The sequence below is a fragment of the Salvelinus alpinus genome, chromosome 6, assembly GCF_045679555.1.
Source record: "Salvelinus alpinus chromosome 6, SLU_Salpinus.1, whole genome shotgun sequence".
Taxonomy (NCBI): Eukaryota; Metazoa; Chordata; class Actinopteri; order Salmoniformes; family Salmonidae; genus Salvelinus; species Salvelinus alpinus.
The window spans coordinates 61,348,003-61,375,255 of record NC_092091.1 but is presented as its reverse complement, the minus strand read 5'-3'; the positions used below and the strand labels follow the sequence as shown (position 1 = coordinate 61,375,255).

The following is a 27,253-nucleotide window of genomic DNA, read 5'->3' as shown; positions in this document are numbered from 1 at the left end:
CCAGTCTTATTGGAATTACATTCACTTACACATCCAGAAGATCTTGGGTAGACAATGTTGCTTTTTCACTGAAGTTTTTTGCTCTACTTTGATTAATGTTGTGTTTGATCCTGACTCTGAACGTCTGTTCAGTGCATATTGTTATTATGGTCCACACCTGAAGTACCATCTGCGAGAATTTGGCATTCAAGCTTCTGCTATCCTACCTCTAGAGAAACTTACCTTTTGATTTACAGAGGTCTGATACATTTTGTCAAATTTGGTCTTCATTGTGGTCCTATGTAGAAAACCTCCCATAAATGCCCATGTTATAATTGTGATGTTTGTATATATTTTTATGACTGCCTTTTTGTATAAGATTTCTATATCCTTATTCATTTTATTGTACTTAGTCTGTGTGGTGCACTCTTGTCTGTGTAACCCGTTAAAATAAAAAAATTACCAAGTCAGTGTCAATGTGAAGTACAGTACTTTAATTACATAAAATTATATTCAAATGTATTAAATGTAAAATAGTTTCGAAAAAACATCCCGTGCCCATTTCCAAATGCCCCAGTATACCGCCCAAGCCAACACTAAGGTACTTGATATTGAGATAAAGGCCCAATGCAGCCATTTAAGATGAATGCACAAACTGTAAGTAACTCTGGATAAGAGTGTCTGCAAAATGACAAATGTAAGAGGAATTACTTTCTCACTAAACCCTACCTTTTCTATAATCTGGTACCCTCGCTTGGATAAAATGAATTTTAGAATACTTTGGAAAATCTTCACTACTTTGTCAAGTAAATTAAGGCATTATCATTATCTCACTATACAACACCAGTATCAACCTAAAGAAACAGGTACTCATATGCTTAATTTAGTTATTTATGTAAATGTGATGAAAACATTTTAGCTATGTTAGGATTTTCAATACATTGTAAAGCTGCATGGTGCAACTAATGAGGATTTGAAAAGAAATGTGCATGAAAGGCATGAGCTCTGCTTCAATTTTTTGTGTGTAGGCTGTACACATTTCAGCTGCCTCTCAATTACAATTTGGCAAGCACTTGATAATGCCTCGAATTTCCCGGGGGCATACCCTTTGTGTGGCTGTAATGCCTCCTGAAAAAAAACATGCCTTCAGCCAGTGGCCATTGTGCCCTTGGGCTGTATATAATTCCCTTCTCCTGGCTGGGTGCTCTGAAGCGGCTCTCCGTCACGTGATCGGGTCTTTCTCACAGGCTACAACTTTCGACTCTGTCAATCACCATATTCTTATCGGCAGACTCAGTAGCCTCGGTTTTTCTAATGACTGCCTTGCCTGGTTCACCAACTACTTTGCAGACAGAGTTCAGTGTGTCAAATCGGAGGGCATGTTGTCTGGTCCTCTGGCAGTCTCTATGGGGGTACCACAGGGTTCAATTCTCGGGCCGACTCTTTTCTCTGTATACATCAATGATGTTGCTCTTGCTGCGGGCGATTCCCTGATCCACCTCTACGCAGACGACACCATTCTGTATACTTCCGGCCCTTCCTTGGACACTGTGCTATCTAACCTCCAAACGAGCTTCAATGCCATACAACACTCCTTCCGTGGCCTCCAACTGCTCTTAAACGCTAGTAAAACCAAATGCATGCTTTTCAACCGTTCGCTGCCTGCACCCGCACGCCCGACTAGCATCACCACCCTGGACGGTTCCGACCTAGAATATGTGGACATCTATAAGTACCTAGGTGTCTGGCTAGACTGCAAACTCTCCTTCCAGACTCATATCAAACATCTCCAATCCAAAATCAAATCCAGAGTCGGCTTTCTATTCCGCAACAAAGCCTCCTTCACTCACGCCGCCAAACTTACCCTAGTAAAACTGACTATCCTACCGATCCTCGACTTCGGCGATGTCATCTACAAAATAGCTTCCAATACTCTACTCAGCAAACTGGATGCAGTTTATCACAGTGCCATCCGTTTTGTTACTAAAGCACCTTATACGACCCACCACTGCGACCTGTATGCCCTAGTCGGCTGGCCCTCGCTACATGTTCGTCGTCAGACCCACTGGCTCCAGGTCATCTACAAGGCTATGCTAGGTAAAGTGCCGCCTTATCTCAGTTCACTGGTCACGATGGCTACACCCACCCGCAGCACGCGCTCCAGCAGGTGTATCTCACTGATCATCCCTAAAGCCAAAACCTCATTTGGACGCCTTTCCTTCCAGTTCTCTGCTGCCTGCGACTGGAACGAATTGCAAAAATCTCTGAAGTTGGAGACTTATCTCCCTCAACAACTTTAAAAATCTGCTATCCGAGCAGCTAACCGATCGCTGCAGCTGTACATAGTCCATCTGTAAACTACCCACCCAATTTACCTACCTCACCCCCCATACTGCTTTTATTTATTTACTTTTCTGCTCTTTTGCACACCAGTATCTCTTCTTGCACATGATCATCTGATGATTTATCACTCCAGTGTTAATCTGCTAAATTGTAATTATTCGATTTATTGCCTACCTCATGCCTTTTGCACACATTGTATATAGATTCTCTTTTTCTACCATGTTATTGACTTGTTTATTGTTTACTCCATGTGTAACTCTGTGTTGTCTGTTCACACTGCTATGCTTTATCTTGGCCAGGTCGCAGTTGCAAATGAGAACTTGTTCTCAACTAGCCTACCTGGTTAAATAAAGGTGAAATAAAAAAATATTTTTTTTTTTAAAAAGACTGACACATCGGGGACGAAACTGTGCATGTCCTTATTCAATTCCGAGGCACATATTGAAAGAACTGTCTACATTTACTTTGTCAGCCAACAAGATGAGTAGGCCTAACGAACAGCAAAAGCACTGGCCTATGTAAATCTACTATTCCCCCATAGTACAAAAGTTGACCCATTCTATTCTGCGAAAAATAAATATTCCAAACAGTCTGGGACAGTTGTGGGATGCGATAGATCCCAAAATAATACAACTACTAGTGTAATATATATATTTTTTAAGCAATGAGGGTGACAAAAAAGATCAGAACGTTTAGCTTAAAATGTTGATAAACTAAGGCTTTTTCTAAACATTATAAGCGCAAAAATGCACACACAGCAGTTGGCTAAGTGTGAATACTCCATTAGCGGGAAAACATTCTCATAGCAAATGCGATTATGCATGTAATGCTTTTATTAAAGGTGCATTTTAGAATCTTGACACCCTGCGCTGTGTATGTATGCCAGTTAGGCTCTACACCCCTTGTAACGCAAATTAATATGCTTAATTTTAAGAAGTTATTTGGCCACTTTAGCTGTGAATCAAACCTCAAACTATTCTTGATTTAATCGTGTCTTTACATATGCTAAATAATGTGTGTGAAATGAGGTTTGATTTGGACTGGACCATTATCATGCACCTGTCTTGAAACAGGGACAGGAGGAAAAAAATAGCTAATGGTGGATGCTTTTCCCATGGTTCATTTTCATGCCAGCCAGGTAGGCTATACTCCTGTTGTAAAGAGAAGCAATGTGCTTAATATTAGGAAAGTTGAGAAATAAATATAGTAGGCCTAGCCTATAGACAGCTGATGGGATCCTCTTTTTAATAGAGGCCATCACTCTCTCATGCAATTGCATAGCCTATAGAAAAGTTGCGCAACATAAGCTCTCATGAAGTGTTTGATTAGATTTTCAATGACATTTGCAATGCTGTCAGAGTGATAAGAGGGACAATCGAATGCTGAGCACCAGGCAGTTAGCAAGTTTGGTAGGCTACTAATGATCAGAAGCCTAATTACCATGACAAAATGGTCACATGGAATTTGACTGCTGTGATGACGGCATGGCGGTCACCGTAACTAACAGCCCTACACCCACCTGGTGTCCCAGGACTAAATCAGTGCCTGATTAGAGGAGAACAATGAAAACACGCAATGGAACTGGGTTCGAGGTCAAGAGTTGAGTTTGAGGGCTATACACTGTGCATTTTCTGCTGGTGTATCCTGAAGTACCTTCTCTCTGAGAACCTCTTCCCACAGTGCGTACAGGTGAATGGCCTCTCTCTCGTGTGGATCTTCAGATGCATCTTCAGCTGGTGCTGGTGGGAGAACCTCTTCTCACACTGGGGAAGCTGTAGGATTTCTCCCCTCTGTGGACTCTCTGGTGTCTCTTCAGGTTGGACGAGTGTGAAAAACTGGCCCGGCACATGTGGCAGCCGAATGGTTTCTCCCCCGTGTGGACCCTCTGGTGCCTCTTCAGGCTGGACAAATGTGAAAAACTGGCCCTGCACTGGTGGCAGCCGAACGGTTTCTCTCCCGTGTGAATCCTCTGGTGGATCTCCACCTGTTTGGGGAAACTGAAGGCTTTCCCACAGAACGAACACGGGAAGCGCTTCTCTTTGCCACCAGATCTACTGATAGAGTTACTACTACTGTCATTTGTCAATGGACTTGTTGAGGCACTGGCAGAGGTCTGGTTTAACATTAGGAGAGTGTGAGGAGGATGAAGGCCAGGGAGTGTCTGTGTTGTCACAGGGTCCATGTTCCAGTTGATAGATCCTATAGAAGGCAGGCTGAAGGCAGCACCTGGCGCCATCAGTATCTCTGAATCACAACTATAGGAGCAGGACGGAGCATCGCTAGCCGAGCTGGTGTCTGTTCTCTCCTGCCGCATACGGACACCTCCCTGTCCCCGCAGACCAAATCTACGCCTCACCCTGGTCTCAGCCAGTCTGTTGTCATGGAGACTAAGTTCGGATGTTGTTTTGTGTTCGACTGCCTGTTTTTGGTTAACAGTGTTGAGGACGTTGTCCAATCCACTGACCTCCACTATGTTGTCTCTGTTCCTGGCCTGCTCAGTGATGTTGTCCCCTGGGTTCTTGGCTGCACCCATCTGAGTCTGGGAATCCAAGATGGCCCTCCAGTCTCCTCTGTTAGCCTCCAGCCAACCACCTGTAGGAAGAGGTTAGAAAATAGATTTTACAAACATGGAAGAGAAGTCTACATTTGGAGATGTGAAGTTCATACATTATGCGTTTCAAATGATAGCCAGGTGCATCACTATTCCCATTGAAGATCTATTACTGTATGTAGGCTTTATGTATTTCTTCCTTACCTTGCTCTCCCATCTTTAGTCCACTCAGCAGATCAATGCTCTCTGGTCCGTCTTCTATGGTCTCCTCTTTGACCAGCAGCAGATCTGGCTTCCCATCCTCCATGTCTACTGACTAAGAGATACAGAGTGAGAGGATGTTTTATCAAGAAATCTGATATGAGCACCCTGCTATGGAGCATCTTCTGATTGGGCAATGAGGGATTTCTATGAGTACTATGCAAATGTATTACTTAATTTGATTACTTGACACTTAAGACCGTATCCACAAAGCGTCTCAGCGTAAGAGTGCTGATCTAATATCAGGTCCCCCTCTGTCTACATAGCTTTATTCAGCTGATCCCAGCTATCCTGCTCTGAGGGGCTTTGTGGATATGAGCCATGACATAAACATGCAGACAGTAGTTTACAGTGGGCTCACCTCAGTGAGACTGTGTGTGGTCCTGTGCTGCTCAGCTGGTTCCTCTGTGGGTTCAGGAGGAGGTGTAGTCTGGTTGTCCTCCATGACCATGGTCTCCTCAGGGTTGCCCAGACCCTCCTCACACCCCTCCTCCTTCAACAGCAACACCTCTGGACCCTCCTCCTCCTGGAAGAGACAGGTGATAGATTACACAGACATACACTCCCTCAAGTACATACACACAGATAATAAACACGGAGTGTTTACCCATCCCCACTACGTTTGAGTCCTTTACTGTAGTTACAGAATTACTTAATTGTTAAGGGTTCGTAACCTTTTTTTGGGGGGGGGGGGGAAATGTTTTCCTAAAATAACATACCAAAATCTAACTGCCTGTAGCTCAGGACATGCATATTCTTAATACCATTTGAAAGGAAACACCTTGAAGTTTGGGGAAATGTCAAATTAATGCAGGAGAACATAACACATTAGATCTGGTAAAAGATAATACAAAAATATATATATATTTTGTTTCATCTTTGAAATGCAAGAGGAAGTCCATACTTTCAGATAGGAGTCTAGGTGTAATTTAGATTTTGGCCACCAGATGACAGCAGTGTGTGCAAAGTTTCAGACTGATCCAGTGAAGAATTACATTACTGCACAATATTTTGTATCAGGTCTGCCAGGAGTTTGCCCAAATGTGCCAATTGATACATTTAAGTACATCACTATAGAGAACATACAAAATGCAAAAAATGTTAGGTTTACACAGGAATGTCATAATGATGGATCATTAGCTTATACACTAACTTTCACACATCTAGATGGCGGGGTGGGCGGGGAGCCAGAGACAGCAGTGGGGTCAAACTGTAGACCCCAAGTTCCTACAGTTGAACATAAAAATACATTTTATCAAACAAAACTATGCTACATTTTATCTCTGGGACCCTGAAAAATTAGAGCAAGATTACAAAATGTAGGCCTCCCGGGTGGCGCAGTGGTCTAGGGCACTGCATCGCAGTGCTAGCTGCGCCACCAGAGTCTCTGGGTTCGCGCCCAGGCTCTGTCGCAGCCGGCCGCGACCGGGAGGTCCGTGGGGCGACGCACAATTGGCATAGCGTCGTCCGGGTTAGGGAGGGTTTGGCCGGTAGGGATATCCTTGTCTCATCGCGCTCCGGCGACCCCTGTGGCGGGCCGGGCGCAGTGCGCGCTAACCAAGGGGGCCAGGTACACGGTGTTTCCTGTTCAAATATTTTTTATTGAACACACACAGGAATGGTGTATAGGTATGAAAGGCAGGTATACCATTTTTAACTAAACATAAAAGAGCAGCCAGAAATAAAAAGATCCAGAGTTCTGGGTACAAAACAATTATTACAAAACAAGACATACAAAACAAGGACAGGTAGAAAGAAAGAGGGTGGGTGTCAACCCCCCCCTTATCCCTCCCCCCCTTTATCCCTCCCCCCCTTTATCCCTTCCCCTTATACCCCTCCCCGCTGCTCGGGTGGCGGTGCCAGCACGTGCTGCCCAGAGGTGGATTAAAATATTACAATGGAGAGTGCGTTAAAAAGTACAAATTCACAGCGCCGAATGGTCCAAGTAAGAGAGGAAAGGCTGCCAGATCTGATCAAATGTTAATAATTTATTGTTCAGAATATATCTAATCCTTTCTAAGTGTACAGTGTTTGCCAATTCGCTGAGCCATAATTTGGTAGTGGGTGCTTCCCTCTTTTTCCAGAACAACAAGATTAGTTTTTTTGCCGAAATGAGACTGTAAGAGATGAGTTGTTTTTGGGGGTTGGTTAGTCCGATTAGGGAATCAGATACTCCCAGGATTATCAGAAGCGGGTCTGGGTCAATTGAAGTCTCCAGAACTTCAGAGAGGATCCTAAAAATTCCACACCAGTAACCATGCAAGCTAGAGCATAGGGCAAAGCAGTGGAGTAGTGTACCCTGTGCAGCCTGACATTTATCACACAAAGGGGATGTATCAGGAAATATCCTATGCAGTTTGGTTTTGGAATAGTGTAATCTGTGTAATACCTTGAATTGTATGAGCCGATGTCTGGAGTTAATGGAGCAGGTGTGGATATACTCCAAGCTATCTTCCCAGTCTGCCATCGAAATGTCAGTCCCTAGTTCTTCCTCCCATTTTGCCTTAATGGCCTCTGTAGAGGGTGTGCTAACCGATTGAAAAGAGTCATATAAACGAGATATCAGTTTGTCTGAGGTGGGGGATGTTTTTATGCATCCGTCAAACATGGAAGGCTTAGCGTTCCCAAATGTTGGGAGGTGTTTCCTAACATAGTCTCTGATTTGTAGGTATCTGAAAAAGTTATTTCTGGGAAGATTATAAGTTTCCCTCAGCAACTCAAAGGAAGCAAAGGTCCCTTCTATATATAAATCCCCTATGGTACTTATCCCCAACTCTCCCCATTGCTCAAAGGTGTTATCAAGGTTGGAGGGGGCAAAGGAGGGGTTCCTGGCAACAGGGAGCATGAATGACATTGGTCTAAGCTCAAAGTGGGTTTTAATTTGCTTCCAGATTCGGACTGTGCAATGTATAATAGGATTGTTACGATAAAGTGACCTCTCCAGATTGACAGGCGACAAAATCACAGCACCAATAGAGAAGGGGTGACACTCCTCACGCTCCATACTAAGCCAGGTGGGTGACGGACGTGCGTCATCCAGCAAAAACGTAACCGCACGGAGGTTAGCGGCCCAATAATAAAATATAAAATTTGGGAGAGACAATCCTCCTTCCATCTTGGATTTGCAGAGGTGTTTTTTACCTATCCTGTGTGTTTTATAATCCCAGATGAAAGGATTGATAATTGAGTCCAGTTGTTTATGAAAGGATTTAGGTATGAATACTGGGATGTTCTGGTATAGGTAGAGCAGTTGTGGGAGGAAGACCATTTTAATGGCATTAATTCTTCCGAGCAGAGAAATTGGGAGAGTTCTCCAAAATTGTATGTTTGTTTTTAGTTTTTGCATCAGCGAGGGGAAATTCTCTTTAAATAGTAAGGAATATTGTTTGGTAACTACAATTCCTAGATAGGTAAATTTTTCTGAAGATAACTTAAGTGGAAGTATGGGCATTAATTCACTCTTGTTCCAATTTATTCTGTATCCCGAGAAGGTACCAAACAAATTAATCACATCAAGAATAGCTGGAATACTAGCTTGGGGTTCTGTTACATAGAGGAGAATGTCATCTGCGTATAGGGAAATCTTATTTAGAGTATCTTTAGTATTATAGCCGTGTATTGCTGCATCAGATCTAATCGTCTGAGCGAGAGGTTCAATGATTAGGGCGAAGAGCATAGGCGACAGCGCACAACCCTGCCTTGTCCCTCTGTAGAGGTTAAATCGGGGCGACAATGATTGGTTAGTGAGTATTCTCGCACAGGGGTTCCTATATAAAAGCTGGATCCAATTTATGAACCCATCTCCAATATTAAATTTCTGTAGGACTTTGAATAGATAGGACCACTCAACTTGGTCAAAAGCCTTCTCGGCGTCAAGAGATATAACGGCAAGGTCCATGTTTGGTAACCTCTGAGAATACATAATGTTGAAGAGGCGCCTGAGATTGAAGAATGAGTTTCTGTTCGGGATAAAGCCGGTCTGGTCCGAATGGACCAGTTTGCCAATTAAAGTGCTAAGCCTGTTAGCCAGGGTTTTTGCTAAAATCTTTTGGTCTGTATTGAGGAGGGATATTGGTCTGTACGACCCTACCTCTTCCGGATCTTTACCCTTCTTATGTATAACTGTAATGAATGCTTCATCCAAAGTAGATGGGAGAGCTCCATCCTCTCTGGACTGAACCAACATTTTGTGCAGGTAGGGAGAGAGCATGTTGCTGAATGTTTTATAGAATTCACCCGGGTATCCATCTGGGCCCGGGGTCTTGCCACTCTTTAGAGTTTTGATTGTTTCTCGAATTTCTTCAAGAGATATTTCCTTATTCAGGAAGTTAGAATCTTCCTGGTTCAGGGCAGGAAGATTACAGTCATCCAAAAAGTTTTGCATAATTAAGGGGTTAGAATCGGCTTTAGATGTATATAGAGTCTCATAAAACTGACGGAATCTGTCATTGATGTCTTTGGGGGAAGAGAGTAATTCCCCAGATGCAGACTTAACTTTGTGAATCATTCGGTCACTCACAATTTTTCGAAGTTGTCTGGCGAGTAATTTGTGTGGTTTGTCACCAAACTCAAAATATTTTTGCTTGGCGTAGAGAAAAGATTTAGCAATTTTAGCTGAGAGAGTGATTATATTCAAATTTTAAAGAGGTAATTTTTTTATGTTTCTCCATAGATGAATGTCTAGCATTCTCCCTATCCAGTAAGTGAATTTGTCCCTCCAGTTCTACCAATTTTCCCTTGTTTTGCCTACTCCTGGCAGTCTGATAGGAGATGATACAGCCTCTCAAATAAGCCTTAAGTGTTTCCCACAGTAATGCTGGGGAAGTCTCTGTGTTGTCGTTGGTATCAAAGAAAAATGTTATTTGGTCTTTAAGATGTTCACAGAATGTTGGTTCTGTGAGGAGCTGAGGATTTAACCTCCAGACCCTCTCGTTTGGTACCATGTCACCCAATCTCAGGGAGAAGGTGAGTGGACTGTGGTCCGAGATTATAATATCATGATACTTCACATTACAGGTATAGGGGAGTAGTTTAGCATCAACCAAAAAGTAGTCAATTCGAGTATAAACATTGTGAACATGAGAGTGAAAGGAGTATTCCCTGCCCGTAGGGTTAGTGATCCTCCATATATCAAATAAGTTAGAATTCTTTATGTAGGTATTCAAGAATTCACTTGAATAGGAGGTGGGGGTTCGCCGGGTAGAGGATCTGTCCAAATATTGGTCTAGCACGCAGTTAAGGTCCCCTCCAATGATCAGGTTAGTATGGGAGATATCTGGAATCAGGGCAAGGACTCTTTTGAAAAAAGAGGGGTTATCAATGTTTGGCCCATAGATATTTAGTAGAGTTACAGAAGTAGAGTGGATCTCTCCTATTACGATCACATAACGACCCTCTTTATCCACAATAGTGGTTTTATGTAGAAAGGGAATTCCTTTCCGTACCAGAATCGCTGTGCCTCTCGTTTTGGCAGAGAAGTTAGAGTGATACACTTGCCCCACCCACCTACATTTAAGTCTGCTGTGAGAATTATTTTTCAGATGGGTTTCTTGCAAAAATATGATATCAGACGAGAGTGCTTTCAAGTGGGCTAGGACCTTGCCTCTCTTAATTGGTTCGTTTAAGCCCTTGACATTCCAGGAAGTGAATGTGAGCCCCGCCCCCCTCTCATTTGTAGTTCCTATGGTGGCCTGCATAACTTGTAACTCAATAAAAAGGTAAGAAAGCGCACCAAACCATCACGATCAGCATATGTAGCAGCTACACCCGAGCAGTATCCAACCAGCCCCTCCCCCCCTGCAAGCCCCTTTACTTCCCACCCTGTTCCCCTACTTTCCCCACTATTTACCCCCCCGCTCAACCCACCTTTAACAGGCATACACAAATAGGAGAGAAAATAAAATTAAAATTAAAATAATAAACACATTGTCTGGCCGATGCCAAAAAAGCACGGCGCGACCTCGAACAAGAGGTGAAACAAAAATAAAATCCCAACTGTACGTTCACCTCTCACTATCCTAGAACTTCTACTAACATATGAACTGAGGAGGCTCCCGCGAATAAAGTGTCCAATTAGCATCTAATAAACCTAAAGAGAATAAGTTGCAACCTAAACATATTGCGCACTTAAGCGTCATCTTGGGTCTATCTATCCCTGAGATAAGCAAGATATAGCATCACAAGATTATTTTGCTAAGCACTGCCGGTCTAAACATGAACCATCAGCAACCAACTTAGACAGCCGTACATTTACATATTGTTAGTTAGATCGGAAACAAGAATTTTTCTAAATTAAACGTATCCCCCAGTCAGAAAATAAATAAATAAAAAGGTTATATACATGTATACATACTTACCCATATACATATATATATATATATACATATATACATATACATACATACATATACACACATATATATACATACATACACACATACATACAAACACATACACACACACACATCCCCAAAAAATACATATAAAGGTATATATTTAAAAATATATATATATACACACACACACACCCATACATATCTACATATGCGCATATACACATACATACCCATACATACAGAAACATTCATGCCCCAGAGTAATAATCTACACTAATTTAAAATATACACATACATAATAGTAACATGCTAAGAGAAAATAATTATAAAGTACAAATAATAATTATATGTACGCACACCTACCTAGACACTACAGAGGGCTGGTAGGGATCTAATCCGGAGAGCGGCCCTCGGCTATATCAAAGGCAGAACGGCACAAAACATCCACTTGCTATCCAGGTGTCTGTGTCTGCCCCTTCCCCACCATCACCCCCAGTCCCCTGCAAGCTTTAAATAAATGGTATTGTAATAACAATAAATGTAAGAATTAAAAAATAAATAACGAAACAAAAAAAAAATGGGGGGAATATAAGTATATTCATCCGAAAGTGTCAATGATCAAACCTGGAAGGCATCCTAAATAGGCATCGCTCTGAACACAGCCAGAATGAAAGTGACTTTAATTGAGAGCCAAGACCGCCCTCCACAGCATCTTACATGTTCGGTAGCCCTTGTTGAGACCGTTCAATACGGTTTCACCCGTTATGGTTTAGTATGGATTCGATTCCATGAGCAGACCCTAACACACAATGACAAGGCACTCTAACCTGTACGGGGGATTGGCGTATGTTCCCGGATAAACTTCTCTGCGTCCAAAACCGAGGAGAGCCACATCTTCTCACCGGAGGGCGGGGTAATTCTTAGTCTTGCAGGGAAGAGCAAGGCTGGGCGAAGATGGAGTTTGTAGAGTTTGGCCATGACATCTCTGTAGCCGCCACGGTCCTTTGCCACATCGGGCGCATAATCATCATACATAAAGGGCACCCCTTCCGTGTCTAACAGGTTGCCCCTCATTCGGGCCTCGCGCAGGATAAGATCCTTGGTCTTGAAACTGTGACAACAGATGATTACTGGGCGAGGGCGTTGACCCGGTCCAGGCACTGGGACAGGGGCGCGATGTGCACGGTCCAGCTGGGGGTCCGAAGCCAAAACGTCCGATCCCATTGCGTCCTTCAATAGCTTGGCGAAGAAGTCGGTGGGGCGAGAGCCCGCCTCTACCCCCTCTGCCAGACCAACAACGCGAAGGTTATTACGTCTGGAACGGCCCTCCAGGTCGACCACTTTCACAGAAAGCCTCTGCACAGTACCCTGTAGTGACGAGCACAGCTTCTCTAACTCGTCGATCCTACCAGCGCTGAATTCAGAAGCCCTCTCAAGGTCCACAATACTCTGGCCCTGCGAAGCGACCGCTCGAATGGTGCCCTCGATTTTGGTGTCCAGTTCAGCAATAGTAGCCTTAAGATCCTCAGCTAAAGCAACACGTAGTTCTCCCAAAGCCTGGGTAAGTTCTTTAAGTGTCACGTTGTTGCCTGTGCCTTCCGCCATGTCTGTCTCGTTGTTTGGTGTGGAGTAGGCCTCCGATGTGGATTTATTGTCCTTTGGTCGCTTATTACTCGGCATTTTTACACAGAAAGTTACGATGTTGTATTAGAAAGAAACGTTTGTTGTAAAAAGTATCATACAGTAGGTTAAGTTAGATTATTTCGCAAAAAAGTTGCAGGAGCCTCTCACACGCAGCCGTTCACTCCAACATGCTAGCTCCGCCCCCGGTACACGGTGTTTCCTCCGACACATTGGTGCGGCTGGCTTCCGGGTTGGAGGCGCGCTGTTGGAGTTGGAGGCGTGTTAAGAAGCAGTGCGGCTTGGTTGGGTTGTGCTTCGGAGGACGCATGGCTTTCGACCTTCGTCTCTCCCGAGCCCGTACAGGAGTTGTAGCGATGAGACAAGATAGTAATTACTAGCGATTGGATACCACGAAAATTGGGGAGAAAAATGGGAGAATTTATAAAAATAATTATAAATAATAAATAAATAAAAGATTACAAAATGTAACTACATTACCTTCATAGGTGAATATATCAAACCAGTTGCCGTGATAAGTGTTTTGTTGTGCACTCTCAAACAATAGCATGGTATTTTTTCACTAATAGCTACTGTTAATTGGACACAGCAGTTAGATTAATACGAATTTAAGCTTTCTGCCCATATAAGACATGTCTATGTCCCGGAAAGTTGGCTGTTGTATACAATGTAATTGTAGTCACATTAGCAACAACCGTCCCGGTTTGGGAATGACCCGTATAGGTTAAACCCATCATGGTGGACATAAATGAGTCATCAGACAAACCTGACTAAACTATTTATGTGTACTCTAGGTGTTTCACTAAGTTTGTTCCCCATATTAATATTATTATTTTTTTTTAAATTAGGGAGCCAAATGTGTTCACCACTTATTTCCATGACTGATCAAAATAAGTGTTTTCTCATAGCTCTCGTCCCTCTGCAACAGACTTATGTTTGGACCATGGAATCGTATTGGCACATTGTATCATGAAGCCTGGCAATTCCCAGCCTTAATTGGTTATAAAGTGCGGTTGTGTGGAAGCAGGATAGGGTGAGAGCAGATGTGATGTATACTAAACAGTCTCAATGAAAAGTCCCATTTTGTGTTTATTCGACATAAACAAGTTTTAAATACACTTATGAAAACCACACACACCTGTCTCTCTGCGTACCTGGCAGACATCTCAGCTTGGATGTCGGCCCACCAGCTCAAACTCAACAAGATGGAGCTGCTCTTCCTCCCAGGGAAGGCCTGCCAGCTCCAAGACCACATCACGGTTGATTGACAACTCCATGGAGTGCAAAGAACATCAAAGCAGTGACCTGCTGCAACTGTGATATGTGGTTGTCTCACCCAGCGATCTTAAGATGAATGCACTACTTCTAAGTCGCTCTGGTTAAGAGCATCTGCTAAATAACTTAATGTAAAATCTGCATGAACTTGATAAACTGCATTCATTTTCTCATTAAAAGTGTCTTAGGAAAAAAAATTAAGTCGTTGAATGGTAGTAATAAATCATATAGCCTACACAGTAAACACAATATGTAACATACTTTTTCGGCTTATATATCATATCTGGATGCAATATTCTATTCAGGAATATTCAACACTGAAATCTGTTACTCTCGTTATTGCAAATGCGTCTGGATATTTAATGCAGAGTTTGATCTAAACATCAGAAGCTATCGAGTGGAATGGTTACTTTCTATGTTATAGAGTGGAATGGTTTTTCTGCTGGTGTATTCTGAGGCTCCTCTCTGAGAATGTGGACCTTCAGGTGCCTCTTCAGGTTGCCAGCCAGGGCAAAGCGCATGTCACACTGGGTACAGCAGAAGGGTTTCTCCCCTGTGTGGACCCTCTGGTGCCTCTTCAGGCCACCAGCCTGGGAGAACCTCTTCTCACACTGGGGGCAGCTGAAGGGCTTCTCCCCTGTGTGGACCCTCTGGTGGATCTCCACATTCTGGAGGCAGCTGAAGCCTTTGTTACAGAACATGCAGAGGAACCGTTTCTCTTTACGATTGCCTGATTTTGCTCCCCCACCTAGTGCCTTGGCCCTTTGGTCCTTTGAATTCAATACATGATCGAAAAGGACCCGGCCGTGTGAATTCGAAGGTGCAATTGACGTTGATAATGGGTCGCGATCCCTGAGCGTGTGTAAGGGGAAGTGGGTGGCGACATTGGTCTTTAAGCTTCCCCTGTAATCTAAGAAATCTTTGCCTTGTGAGTGTCCTTCTCCTAAATGAGTCTCGTCTACATTCCATGTCAGAGGAGCGTCGCCCTCCACTTTCACTTCATTTACAACAACCTCCCCTTTCTTATCTAAACACCCTTCAGAGTATACACTATTACTGTACTGGTTCCAGTCCCCTCTAGACAGATCAGTCTGTGTTTCTAAACCCAAGGGAATGTTGCCGGGGTCCATCTCTGTAGCGTAAGAACAAGACGGATCACTGCCAGTCTCTAATGCGTCACCTGAGTCCCGATGGGAATGAACCGTCCTCGGACTTGTGTTACCGTAAAGTAAATACTCTGAGCTGGGAGCAGGAGGACAGCCCAGTGGCCCCAGTCTCTCTGACCTGAGGTCAGATCCTGTGTGTAAAAGCCTTTGTGTTACAGTTAAAGTCTCGGTGTCGGTCTCTGACTTGAGGACGGTGTTCGACGGTCCACTGACCTCCATGATGCTGCGTCGTGTCTTGGGCGCGGCCGCGGTGTGTAGGTCCTCCGTGGCTACAGGGGGCGCTACTCCAGTGGTTTCTACCGTCTGGATGTCTCTGCTGTGCCCTGGGTCCTCCACTCCTTCATACGTCTCCTGCTTGACCCCAGGACCTCTAGCCTCTGTATCTGCAGCCTGACAAGAAGAGGTTTATTACCAGCACATGAGTTGAATTGGATAATGTCGTAGTGAACTCACAAGCTCTTATGGCAGATAAATAAGGATGTACATGAATAGCTGAAGGAAGTCTTTCTGAAATAAACTGGACACATTTGATGTACTGTAATTTTGATGTAATACTATTAGACTAACCTCTATCACAATAACGTGCTGGGTTGAGGTTCCACTCCCCTCATCAACAGTGATTGGTTGGTCATCTCTCCATGTATTGTGCTCAACTGGCTTCACAAAGCTCCTGTGGCCTCCAGTGAGATGTCCTTCACCTGAGACAATGATTGGGGGAAAAGTGGTTGTTAGGTTAGCTATTCAATGCTCAACAGTATATTGTACACTTATGACAGTCTACATTTGGCAAGGATGTAAGGTAGCACTTCTAAAAACTTCATACACTATTTATTGATTATGTTCCATGCATCATTCTTTTAAAAGTGTGACAATAGGAAATGGTTAGAATATGATACTGTCTTTGTGCAATACGAATTTGGTCTCAATTGACCTGCCTGGTAAAATATAACAAATTGTGCAAGGTAGGTAAGTAATCAGAGTAAGTATTCCATACTATCCAAACACTAACCATAGACGTCACATTGTATCTGTCCCATTATGGGTCAGTGAGAGCATGGGCAGCACCATTGTAGTACAGACTGAGATATGTTCCCGGAATCATCCAATAGCATTGAGGAGATTACCAATAAGTGCATAGATGACGTCGTCCCCAAAGTGACCAGACGAACGTATCCAAACCAAAACCCATGGATTTCCGGCAATATCAGTGCTGGGCTCAAGTTAGAGCTACCGCTTACAAAGAACGGGACACAGACAAGTACAAGAAAGCCCTCTACGACCTTAGACGAGACAAACATGGGAAAGGACAATATTGTAGGAAGGTGGAATCCTATTACACTGGCTCCGACGCACTTCCGATGTGGCAGGGCTTGCAGACGATAACTTATTAAAGGAAACCCAACCGTGAAATGCCCAGTGACGCAGAACTCTCAAGCGAGCTATAGTTTTGACAAGTCGGTTAGGACATCTACTTTGTGCATGACAGAAGTAATTTTTCCAACAATTGTTTACAGACAGATTATTTCACTGTATCACAATTCCAGTGGGTCAGAAGATTAATATACTAAGTTGACTGTGCCTTTAAACAGCTTGGGAAATTCCAGAAAATGATGTCATGGCTTTAGAAGCTTCTGATAGACTAATTGACATTGAGTCAATTGGAGATGTAGCTGTGACTGTATTTCAAGGCCTACCTTCAAACTCAGTGCCTCTTTGCTTGACATCATGGGAAATCTAAAGAAATCAGCCAAGACCTCAGAAAAGAAAATGGTAGACCTCCATAAGTCTGGTTCATCCTTGGGAGCAATTTCCGCCTGAAGGTACCACGTTCATCTGTACAAACAATAGTATGCAAGTATAAACACCATGGGACCACGCAACCATCATACCACTCAGGAAGGAGAAGCGTTCTGTCTCCTAGAGATGTACGTACTTTGGTGCGAAAAGTGCAAATCAATCCCAGAACAACAGCAAAGGACCTTGCCATCATCCAGAAGGCGAGGTCAGTACAGGTGCATCAAAGCTGGGACCGAGAGACTGAAACTGCTTCTATCTCAAGGCCATCAGACTACTAAATAGCCATCACTAGCCGGCCTCCATGTAGTTCCCTGCCCTGAACTTCGTCACGGTCACTAGCCAGCTACCACCCGGTTACTCATCCCTACACCTTAGAGGCTGCTGCCCTATGTACATAGACATGGGACACTGGTCACTTTAATAATGTTTACATACTATTTACCCATTTCATTTGTATATAGTGTATTCTAGTCAAGTTCATCCTATTCAACTATTGCTGTACATATACTATATATTCTATCCACAATGTCCATACATCCCATCACAAACATACACATATATACACTGAATAACAATATAACGCATATAAAAGTGTTGGTCGTGTTTCATGAGCTGAAATAAAAGAACCCAGAAATGTTCCATACACACAAAAAGCTTATCTCTCAAATGTTGTTTACATCCCTGTTAGTATTTCTCTTTTGCCAAAATAATCCATCCACCTGACAGGTGTGGCATATCAAGAAGCTGATGAAACAGCATGATCATTACACAGGTGCCCCTTGTGCTGGGGACAATAAAAGGCCCCTCTAAAATGTGCAGTTTTGTCACAACACTGCCAGAGATGTCTCAAGTTGAGGGAGCGTGCAATAGGCATGCTCACAGCAGGAATGTCCACCAGAACTGTTGCCAGAGAAATTAATGTTAATGTTTCTACCATAAGCCGCCTCCTATGTCATTTTAGAGAATTTGGCAGTAAGTCCAAACGGTCTCAACCACAGAACATGTGTAACCACGCCAGCCCAGGATTCCACATCCGGCCTCTTAACCTGCGGGATCGTCTGAGACCAGCCACCCGGACAGCTGATGAAACCCTTGCCTTGATGACAGCTTTGCACACTTGGCTTTTCCAACAGTCTTGAAGGAGTTCCCACATATGCTGAGCACTTGTTGGCTGCTTTTCCTTCACTCTGTGGTACAACTCATACGTAAACATTTTCAATTGAGTTGAGGTCGGGTGATTGTGGGGGCCAGGTCATCTGATGCAGCACTCCATCACTCTCTTTGGTCAAATAGCTCTTTCACAGCCTGGAGGTGTGTTTTGGATCATTGTCCTGTTGAAAAGCAAAATGATAGTCCCACTGAGCGCAAACCAGATGGGATGGTGTATCGCTGCAGAATGCTATGGTAGCCATGCTGGTTAACTGTGCCTTGAATTCTAAATAAAATCAGACTGTCACCAGCAAAGCATCCCCACACCACCTCCTCCGTGCTTCACGGTGGGAACCACACATGCTGAGATCATCTGTTCACCTACTCTCCGTATCACAAAGACATGGCGGTTGGAACAAAATAATTTGGACTCATCAGACCAAAAGGACAGCTTTCTACCGGTCTAATGTCCATTGCTCGTGTTTTCCTTGGGCCAAGCATGTCTCTTGTTATTGGTGTCCTCTAGTAATGGTTTCTTTGCAGCGATTTGACTGCGAAGGCCTGATTCACAGTCTCCTCTAAACAGTTGATGTTGAGATGTGTCTATTCCTTGAACTCTGAAGAATTTATTTGGGCTGCAATTTCTGAGGCTGGTAACTCTAATGAGCTTATCCTCTGCAGCAGAAGTAACTCTGGGTCTTCCTTTCCTGTGGCGGTCCTCATGAGAGCCAGTTTCATCATAGTGCTTGATGCTTTTTGCAACTGCATTTGAATAAACTTTCAAAGTTCTTAATTTTCCGTATTGGCTGACCTTCATGTCTTAAAGTAATGGACTGTTTCTCTGTGCTTATTTGAGCAGTTCTTGCCACAATATGGACTTGGTATTTTACCAAATAGGGCTATTTTCTGTATACCACACCTACCTTGTCACAACACATCTGATTGGCTCAAACACATTAAGAAGCAAAGAAATTCCACAAATTAATTTAACAAGGCACACCTGTTAATTGAAATGCATTCCAGGTGACTACCTCATGAAGCTGGTTGAGAGAATGCCAAGAGTGTGAAAAGCTGTCAAGGCAAAAAAGGTGGCTTCTGTCGTGGAAAATCAATTCAAATATAACTCTTACAAGAACTTGTGAAATCAAACATGCTTTTAATACAATTGTATAGCCAGCTGGAATGTCCCGCGGAACACACCCCGCTTCCCAGCCCCGGCTCCAACATTTATACACAAATAGCATATGGGTCCACCCCATATGCAAATAAGCATACTTCCCCTAATTCTTCCTGCCATCATTATCTTTTTAGTTCAGGCTTCCTGCTTGTTCACGCCTACTAACGCCCATTATCTGCTTTCAGTTAAATTATAATAGTGGCCAGACCCGTGCTTGTCTTAAAAATAATATATGTCCATCTATCCTATAGGCCTATGACTCAACCCTGTATTTAACACAGTGCCCCAGCATGTTCTCTGGTATGTGTCCTTATTGGAATTGGCAGACTATGTGTCTCTTCTATCATTAGTGTGTCCAGTTGCCCTAGGCGCATATTCCTCTGGTATGTCTGTACTTAGTGGAATCAGCAGACTATGTGTCTAGTGTCCAGTTACCCTAAGCGCATATTCCTCTGGTATGTCTGTACTTAGTGGAATCAGCAGACTATGTGTCTAGTGTCCAGTTACCCTAAGAGCCTATTTCTCTGGTATGTCTGTACTTAGTGGAATCAGCAGACTATATGTCTATGTGCTGTCCTATACATATATATGTATCTCATGTACTTCTACACTACTTTGAAGAATCTCAAATATAAAATATTTTGATTTGTTTAACACTTTTGCTTACTACATGATTCCATATGTGTTATTTCATAGTTCTGTCTTTATTATTATTCTACAATGTAGAAAATAGTACAAATAGAGAAAAACCCTGGAATGAGAAGGTGTCCAAACTTTTTACTGGTACTGCATATATATTTATACTCCGGACTACGACATTGTACGTCCTTATTTCTTAATTCCATTATTTTACTTTTAGTGAAAGATTAGTGGAATCTGTGTGGGTAGCTGGACAGGTAGGATGACTGACAGTGAAGGTGAACAGGTGGTCACGTGTCAGAAGAATGGATGAGACGGAGGCAGGAATTCCTTTAACCATAAAGTGGTATATTTACTGAGTAGTCTGTGATGGATTCATGGACGCACAGAACTTCTCAGGCAGACGGAGTAAAGGAAGAGAAAGCAGCGAGATCAGGCGATGCCGTTTTACTCCTTTTATGTGGATGAGATCTGTCGGTCATTGCCACCTGACCTAATTAAAGCGCTCTGGCCCAGCTGAGTAAGTGGCCATGAATTAAAGGATTATTCCACCAACTCCATGGGCCTTTTCTACATTTAGATTAGTATGTATTGTTAGATATTACTGTTGTAGCTAGGAATACAAGCCTTTCGCTAAACCTGTGTATGTGATCAATAAGATTTGATCTCAACGTTTCAAACTGACCACCATTGTCCCTGTTCCCAAGAACTCCAAGGTAACCTGCCTAAATGACTATCGTCCCGTGGCACTCACATCTGTAATTATGAGTGCTTTGAAAGGCTGGACATGACATATCAACTCAGATACCCTGGACCCACTCCAATTCGCATACCGCCCCAACAGATCCACAGATGACGCAATCTCAATTGCACTTCACACTGCTCTCTCCCAAGAGGTGAAATAACTATGTGAGAATGCTGTTCATAGACTACAGCTCAGTGTTCAATGCCATAGTCCTCTCCAAGCTCGGGACCCTGCGACTGAACACCCCTCTCTGCAACTGGATCCTAGACTGCCTGGCCGGCCCTTGGTGGTGAGGGTAGGCAACAACACCTTCGCCACACTGACCCTCAACATGGGGGCCACTCAGGGGTGTGTGCTTAGTCCCTTTAACTTCTTATGGCTGGGGGCAGTATTAAGTAGCTTGGATGAATAAGGTGCCCAGAGTAAACTGCCTGCTACTCAGGCCCAGTTGCTAATATATGCATATTATTAGTAGATTTGGATAGAAAACTCTGAAGTTTCTAAAACTGTTTGAATGATGTCTGCAAGTATAACAGAACTCATATGGCAGGCAAAAACCTGAGAAAAAATCCAACCAGGAAGTGGGAAATCTGAGGTTTGTAGTTTTTCAACTCGTCGCCTATCGAATATACAGCGGGATATTGGTCATATTGCACTTCCTAAGGCTTCCACTAGATGTCAACAGTCTTTAGAACCTTGTTTGATGCTTCTGTGAAGGAGGGGGGAATGAGGGCTCTTTGAGTCAGGGCTCTGGCAGAGTGCCATGAGCTGACCACGTGCGTTCACGTGAGAGTTAGACCTGCGTTCCATCGCATTTCTACAGACAAAGGAATTCTCCGGTTGGAACATTATTGAAGATTTATGTTAAACATCCTAAAGATTGATTCTATACTTCGTTTGACATGTTTCTACAAACTGTAATTCGGACTTTTCGTCTGAACTTTCGCATGGACTTGCCCGTGCGTCGTGAGTTTGGATTGTGTACTGAACGCACAAACAAAAAGGAGGTATTTGGACTAGAGGTCGGCCGATTTCAAATCGGAATGGCCGATTTCAAGTTTTCATAACAAAAAAATTGTACGAATCGCACGAACAAAAAGGAGGTATTTGGACTAGAGTATTTGGCTAGATAAACTAGTAATATCAACCAGGTATAGTTAACTAGTGATTATGATTGATTGATAGTTTTTTATAAGATAAGTTTAATGCTAGCTAAGAACTTACCTTGGCTTCTTACTGCATTTGCGTAACAGGCAGGCTCCTCGTGGAGTGCAATGAGAGGCAGGTGGTTAGAGCGTTGGACTAGTTAACTGGAAGTTTGCAAGATTGAATCCCCGAGCTGACAAGGTAAAAATCTGTCGTTCTGCCCCTGAACAAGGCAGTTAACCCACCGTTCCGAGGCCGTCATTGAAAATAAGAAAGTGTTAACTGACTTGCCAAATTAAATAAAGGTGTGTCCTGCGTTGCATATAAACAATGCGGTGCACATTCGCGGAAAAAGGACTGTCGTTGCTCCAACGTGTACCTAACCATAAACATCAATGCCTTTCTTAAAATCAATACACAGAAGTATATATTTTTAAACCTGCATATTTAGCTAAAACAAATCCAGGTTAGCAGGCAATATTAACCAGGTGAAATTGTCACTTCTCTTGCGTTCATTGCACGCAGAGTCAGGGTATATGAGATAATAATAAACGTTTCATTTTCGAAATGATAGTTTCTGGATTCGACCATATTAATCACCAAAGGCTCGTATTTGTGTGTTATTATGTTATAATTAAGTCTATGATTTGATAGAGCAGTCTGACTGAGCGATGGTAGGAGGCAGCAGGCTCGTAAGCATTCAATTTGCCAGCAGCTCTTCACTGTGCTTCAAGCATTGCGCTGTTTATGACTTCAAGCCTATCAACTCCCGAGATTAGGCTGGTGTAACCGATGTGAAATGGCTAGCTAGTTAGCGGGATGCGCGCTAATAGCGTTTCAAATGTCACTCGCTCTGAGACTTGGAGTAGTTGTTCCGCTGCTTCGAGGGTGGCTGTTGTCGATGTGTTCCTCGTTCGAGCCCAGGAGGAGAGGGACGGAAGCTATACTGTTACACTGGCAATACTAAAGTGCCTATAAGAACATACAATAGTCAAAGGTATATGGAATACAAATGGTATAGAGAGAAATAGTCCGATAAATACTATATTAACTACAACCTAAAACCTCTTACCTTGGAATATTGAAGTCTCATGTTAAAAGGAACCACCAGCTTTTTTAAAGGGAACTTAAACGTTAGCTTTTTTACATGGTACATATTGCACATTTACTTTCTTCTCCAACACTTTGTTTTTGCATTATTTAAACCAAATGTAACATGTTTCATTATTTATTTGAGGCTAAATTGATTTTTCTTGATGTATTATATTAAGTTAAAATAAGTGTTCAGTATTGTTGTAATTGTCATTATTACAAATAAATAAATAAATAAAAATCGGCCAATTTAATCGGTATCGGCTTTTTTTGGTCCTCCAATAATCGGTATCGGCATTGAAAAATCATAATCGGTCGACCTCTAATTTGGACATAAATGATGGACTTTATGGAACAAATCAAACATTTGTGGAACTGGGATTCCTGGGAGTGCATTCTGATGAAGATCAAAGGTAAGTGAATATTTATAATGCTATTCTGACATCTGTTGACTCCACAACATGGCGGATATCTTTATGGCTTGTTTGGGCTCTGAGCGCTGTACTCAGATTATAGCATGGTGTGCTTTTTCTGAAATCTGACACAGCGGTTGCATTAACGAGAGGTTTATCTAAAGTTCCATGTATAATACTTGTATCTTTTATCAATGTTTATTATGAGTATTTCTGTAAATTGATGTGACTCTCTGCAAAATCACCGGATGTTGGAGGCAAAACATTACTGAAAACGCGCCAATGTAAACTAAGATTTTTGGATATAAATATGAACTTTATCGCACAAAACATACATGTATTGTGTAACATGAAGTCCTATGAGTGTCATCTGATGAAGATCATCAAAGGTTAGTGATTCATTTTCTCTTTCTGCTTTTTGTGACTCCTCACTTTGGCTGGAAAAATGGCTGTGTTATTCTGTCAATAGGTGCTGACCTAACATAATGATATGTTGTGCTTTCGTCGTAAAGCCTTTTTGAAATCGGACACTGTGGTGGGATTAACAAGTTTATCTTTAAAATTGTGTAAAATACTTGCATGTCTGAGGAATTTTAATTATGAGATTTCTGTTGTTTTGAATTTGGCGCCCTGCAGTTTCACTGGCTGTTGTCATATGGATCCCGTTAATGGGATCCCAGCCATAAGAAAAACTCTGTTCACGTACAACTGCACGGCCACTGTAGTAGTAACATAAGACACATGGATAACATATAAAGACATAAGACAGCTGAACATTAAAGTAACGAACCACATGTTCACGTTGATCATGAGACTATGGTAATGGAGATATACTAAGGGACGTTCTGGCCCTCTTATTTTCTCCATTGTGCTGACAGACTGACCAGACACATGGGCACCTAAAACAATTGGACACACTAGACTTATAGTCTACACATTCCACTAAAAGCACACATACCAGAGAAATATGCCTAAGGCAACTGGACACTAATGATAAAGAAACACATGGTCTGCTGACCTGACACTAAGGATAGAGAAACACATGGTCTGCTGACCTGACATTTAGGATAAAGAGACACATGGTCTGCTGACCTGACACTAATGATAAAGAGATTCATAGTCAGCTTCTTCTACACAGAGGCATATAGGACAGAATCTGCTGATTCCAATAAAGGTAAACTGAACAAAGAGTACATAGACACATTTAAGAAAAGAATTGAGACATTATGCTGACACACTAAAAGATAGAGGGTCCAGCCACCATTATAATCAAATTGAAAAACAGATATGAGCGTTATTGGGCGTGAACAAGTAGGAGGCTTGAACTAAAAGATAATGGTGGTGAAAGACTTAAGAAAAGAAAGGTCATTTGCATAAGGGATGGACATAATACTATGTGTGTATAAATATAACGGCTGGAGTTCTGAGAAGGGAGGTGGGCCGCGGGCCATTCCGGCTTTGATATACTTTGTATTAAAAAGCATGATTGAATTCACAAAGTTCTTGTAAGTGTTATATTTTTGAGACGATTTACCACGACACCACGCACAACTCCAATACCATCTTCACATTTTCTGACGACGTGACCGTGGTAGGCCGGCTCACCGACAGCGATGAGACAGCTTACAGGGTGGAGATCAGAGACCTCGCACACATTCACATACACTACAAACACATATACTTACACACTGTCACAATCATCATATACTGCTGCTAATCTGTAACTTATTTTACGCTTATTATCTATCCTGATACCTAGTCACATTACCCTGCCTTTATGTACATATCTACCTCAAATACCTCGTACCCCTGCACAGTGATATCACAGACAGAAGGGGTAACCCAGACAGGTCACAGGGTCTAAAGCATCCGTTTAGAATGTTTTCTCACCACCAAATATGGTAGTGAGAGGAAGTACAGTCGCGGGTGGTGGGAGAGGATGAAACTAGGTGAAACTGGGCCGACATTCTGCACATTTTCTCATAGGTGAAACGTCTTCTCAATTTTCTACGAACACAGTGCACTAAGTTTTATAGACTTGACGCTTTGCTAAAGTAAAAAAAAATGCATTATTTAGGAGTGCAATGTCAAATAGTTTGTGCACACGCACATTTTAGAGGAGGCGCAGCAGTCTAAGGCACTGGCATCTCAGTGCAAGAGGCATCACTACAGTTCCTGGTTCGAATCCAGGCTATATCACATCCGGCCGTGATTGGGAGTCCCATAGTGTGGCGCACAATTGGCCCAGCGCCGTCCGGGTTTGGACGTCATTGTAAATAAGAATTTGTTCTTAACTGGCGTGCCTAGTTAAATAAAAACTAAAAATATACATACTACAATGTGCCAATACTATCTTGCTAGCTATTGCTTGGCCCACCTCCTTGCTCCCACTGTAAAACAACATCTATCTTGGGTTAGTTATAAATATGTTTGGTGATATGGTACTGATACTCTATGTACATAGCGTCAATCTTGTGTATTTTATTCCTCGTGTTACAATTAGTATTTTGCTTCTTTTTTTTTACTCTGCGTCATTGGGAAGCACTTGTAAGCATGCATTTCACAGTAAAGTCTACACCTGTTGTATTCGGTGCATGTGACAAATACAATTTGATTGAAGGCCATCTCCATTTTGAAGTAGTCAATTTTATTTTTCTACTACTTCTATGAGTTGGCAAACAAACTGAAAGCGTGCATACTGCCACCTGTATTGTGTCGTTTGAACAGGTATAAAGCCAAGTTGGCGATTTACTGCCTGACACCTGCAGTTATGGAATTTCTACTCACGAGTATAATTCATTGGCTGATCAAAGATCCCTGAATGGAATAATGTGATCCTTCCTTAACTCATATGAAGTCCCACCCAGTTTACTGCTTCAAAACGGTGAAAGTACTCAATGGCGCTACTCATGCTAACAAGCTTTTGAGTCCACTATCATTCTCTAGGACCAAGATACAATTGTGGGTAACACATCTGAACATATGCGCAGAGGGGAACGGGGCTATGGGCCCCGCAGCCTCTGCCTTCTGCAAAATGTACCTCTTACTATTCCTCTGTATCGATCGAGGATCTTGACACTACTGGGACGACGCTTCAGTTCCAGCAGCTGTAGTTTCCTCCGCAATCCCCTGTTTTCTTTTTGGCTTTGAGACAATTCCAAACGAAACACTGCATAGTCGTCGTCTACGAGTTTACAGATTTCTGCCACGGCTGCATTCGCTAACACCTCCATAATGGAGGCTATTTGAGTGTGAAAAACCACACAGTTAGCCATGTTAGCTAACGTTAACTACTAAGTTAGCCAGCTAGCGTTACCTAGAAAAATAACATATCGACCAAGTACTGTCTCCAACGTGAATTAAAGACTACCTGAGGTAAGTATGTGACGCTGTGCAGTTAAACGCGTTTGAGTTCCAGGGTGTTAAAACGTCCAAATAACAACAAACACGCTAACGTGGAAATTGTTGTCACTTAACTTCCTTTTACACAGAAGATAAGTGATATTATTGGTTGTCGTCATAGCTCTAAAGGCGTGGTTAAATG

At 42.7% G+C, this 27,253-nt stretch overlaps 1 pseudogene; it reads right to left on the bottom strand.

The window, feature by feature from the left end:
• Window positions 1–450: 450 nt before the first annotated feature.
• Window positions 451–27,253, bottom strand: LOC139577621 (uncharacterized; annotated as a pseudogene).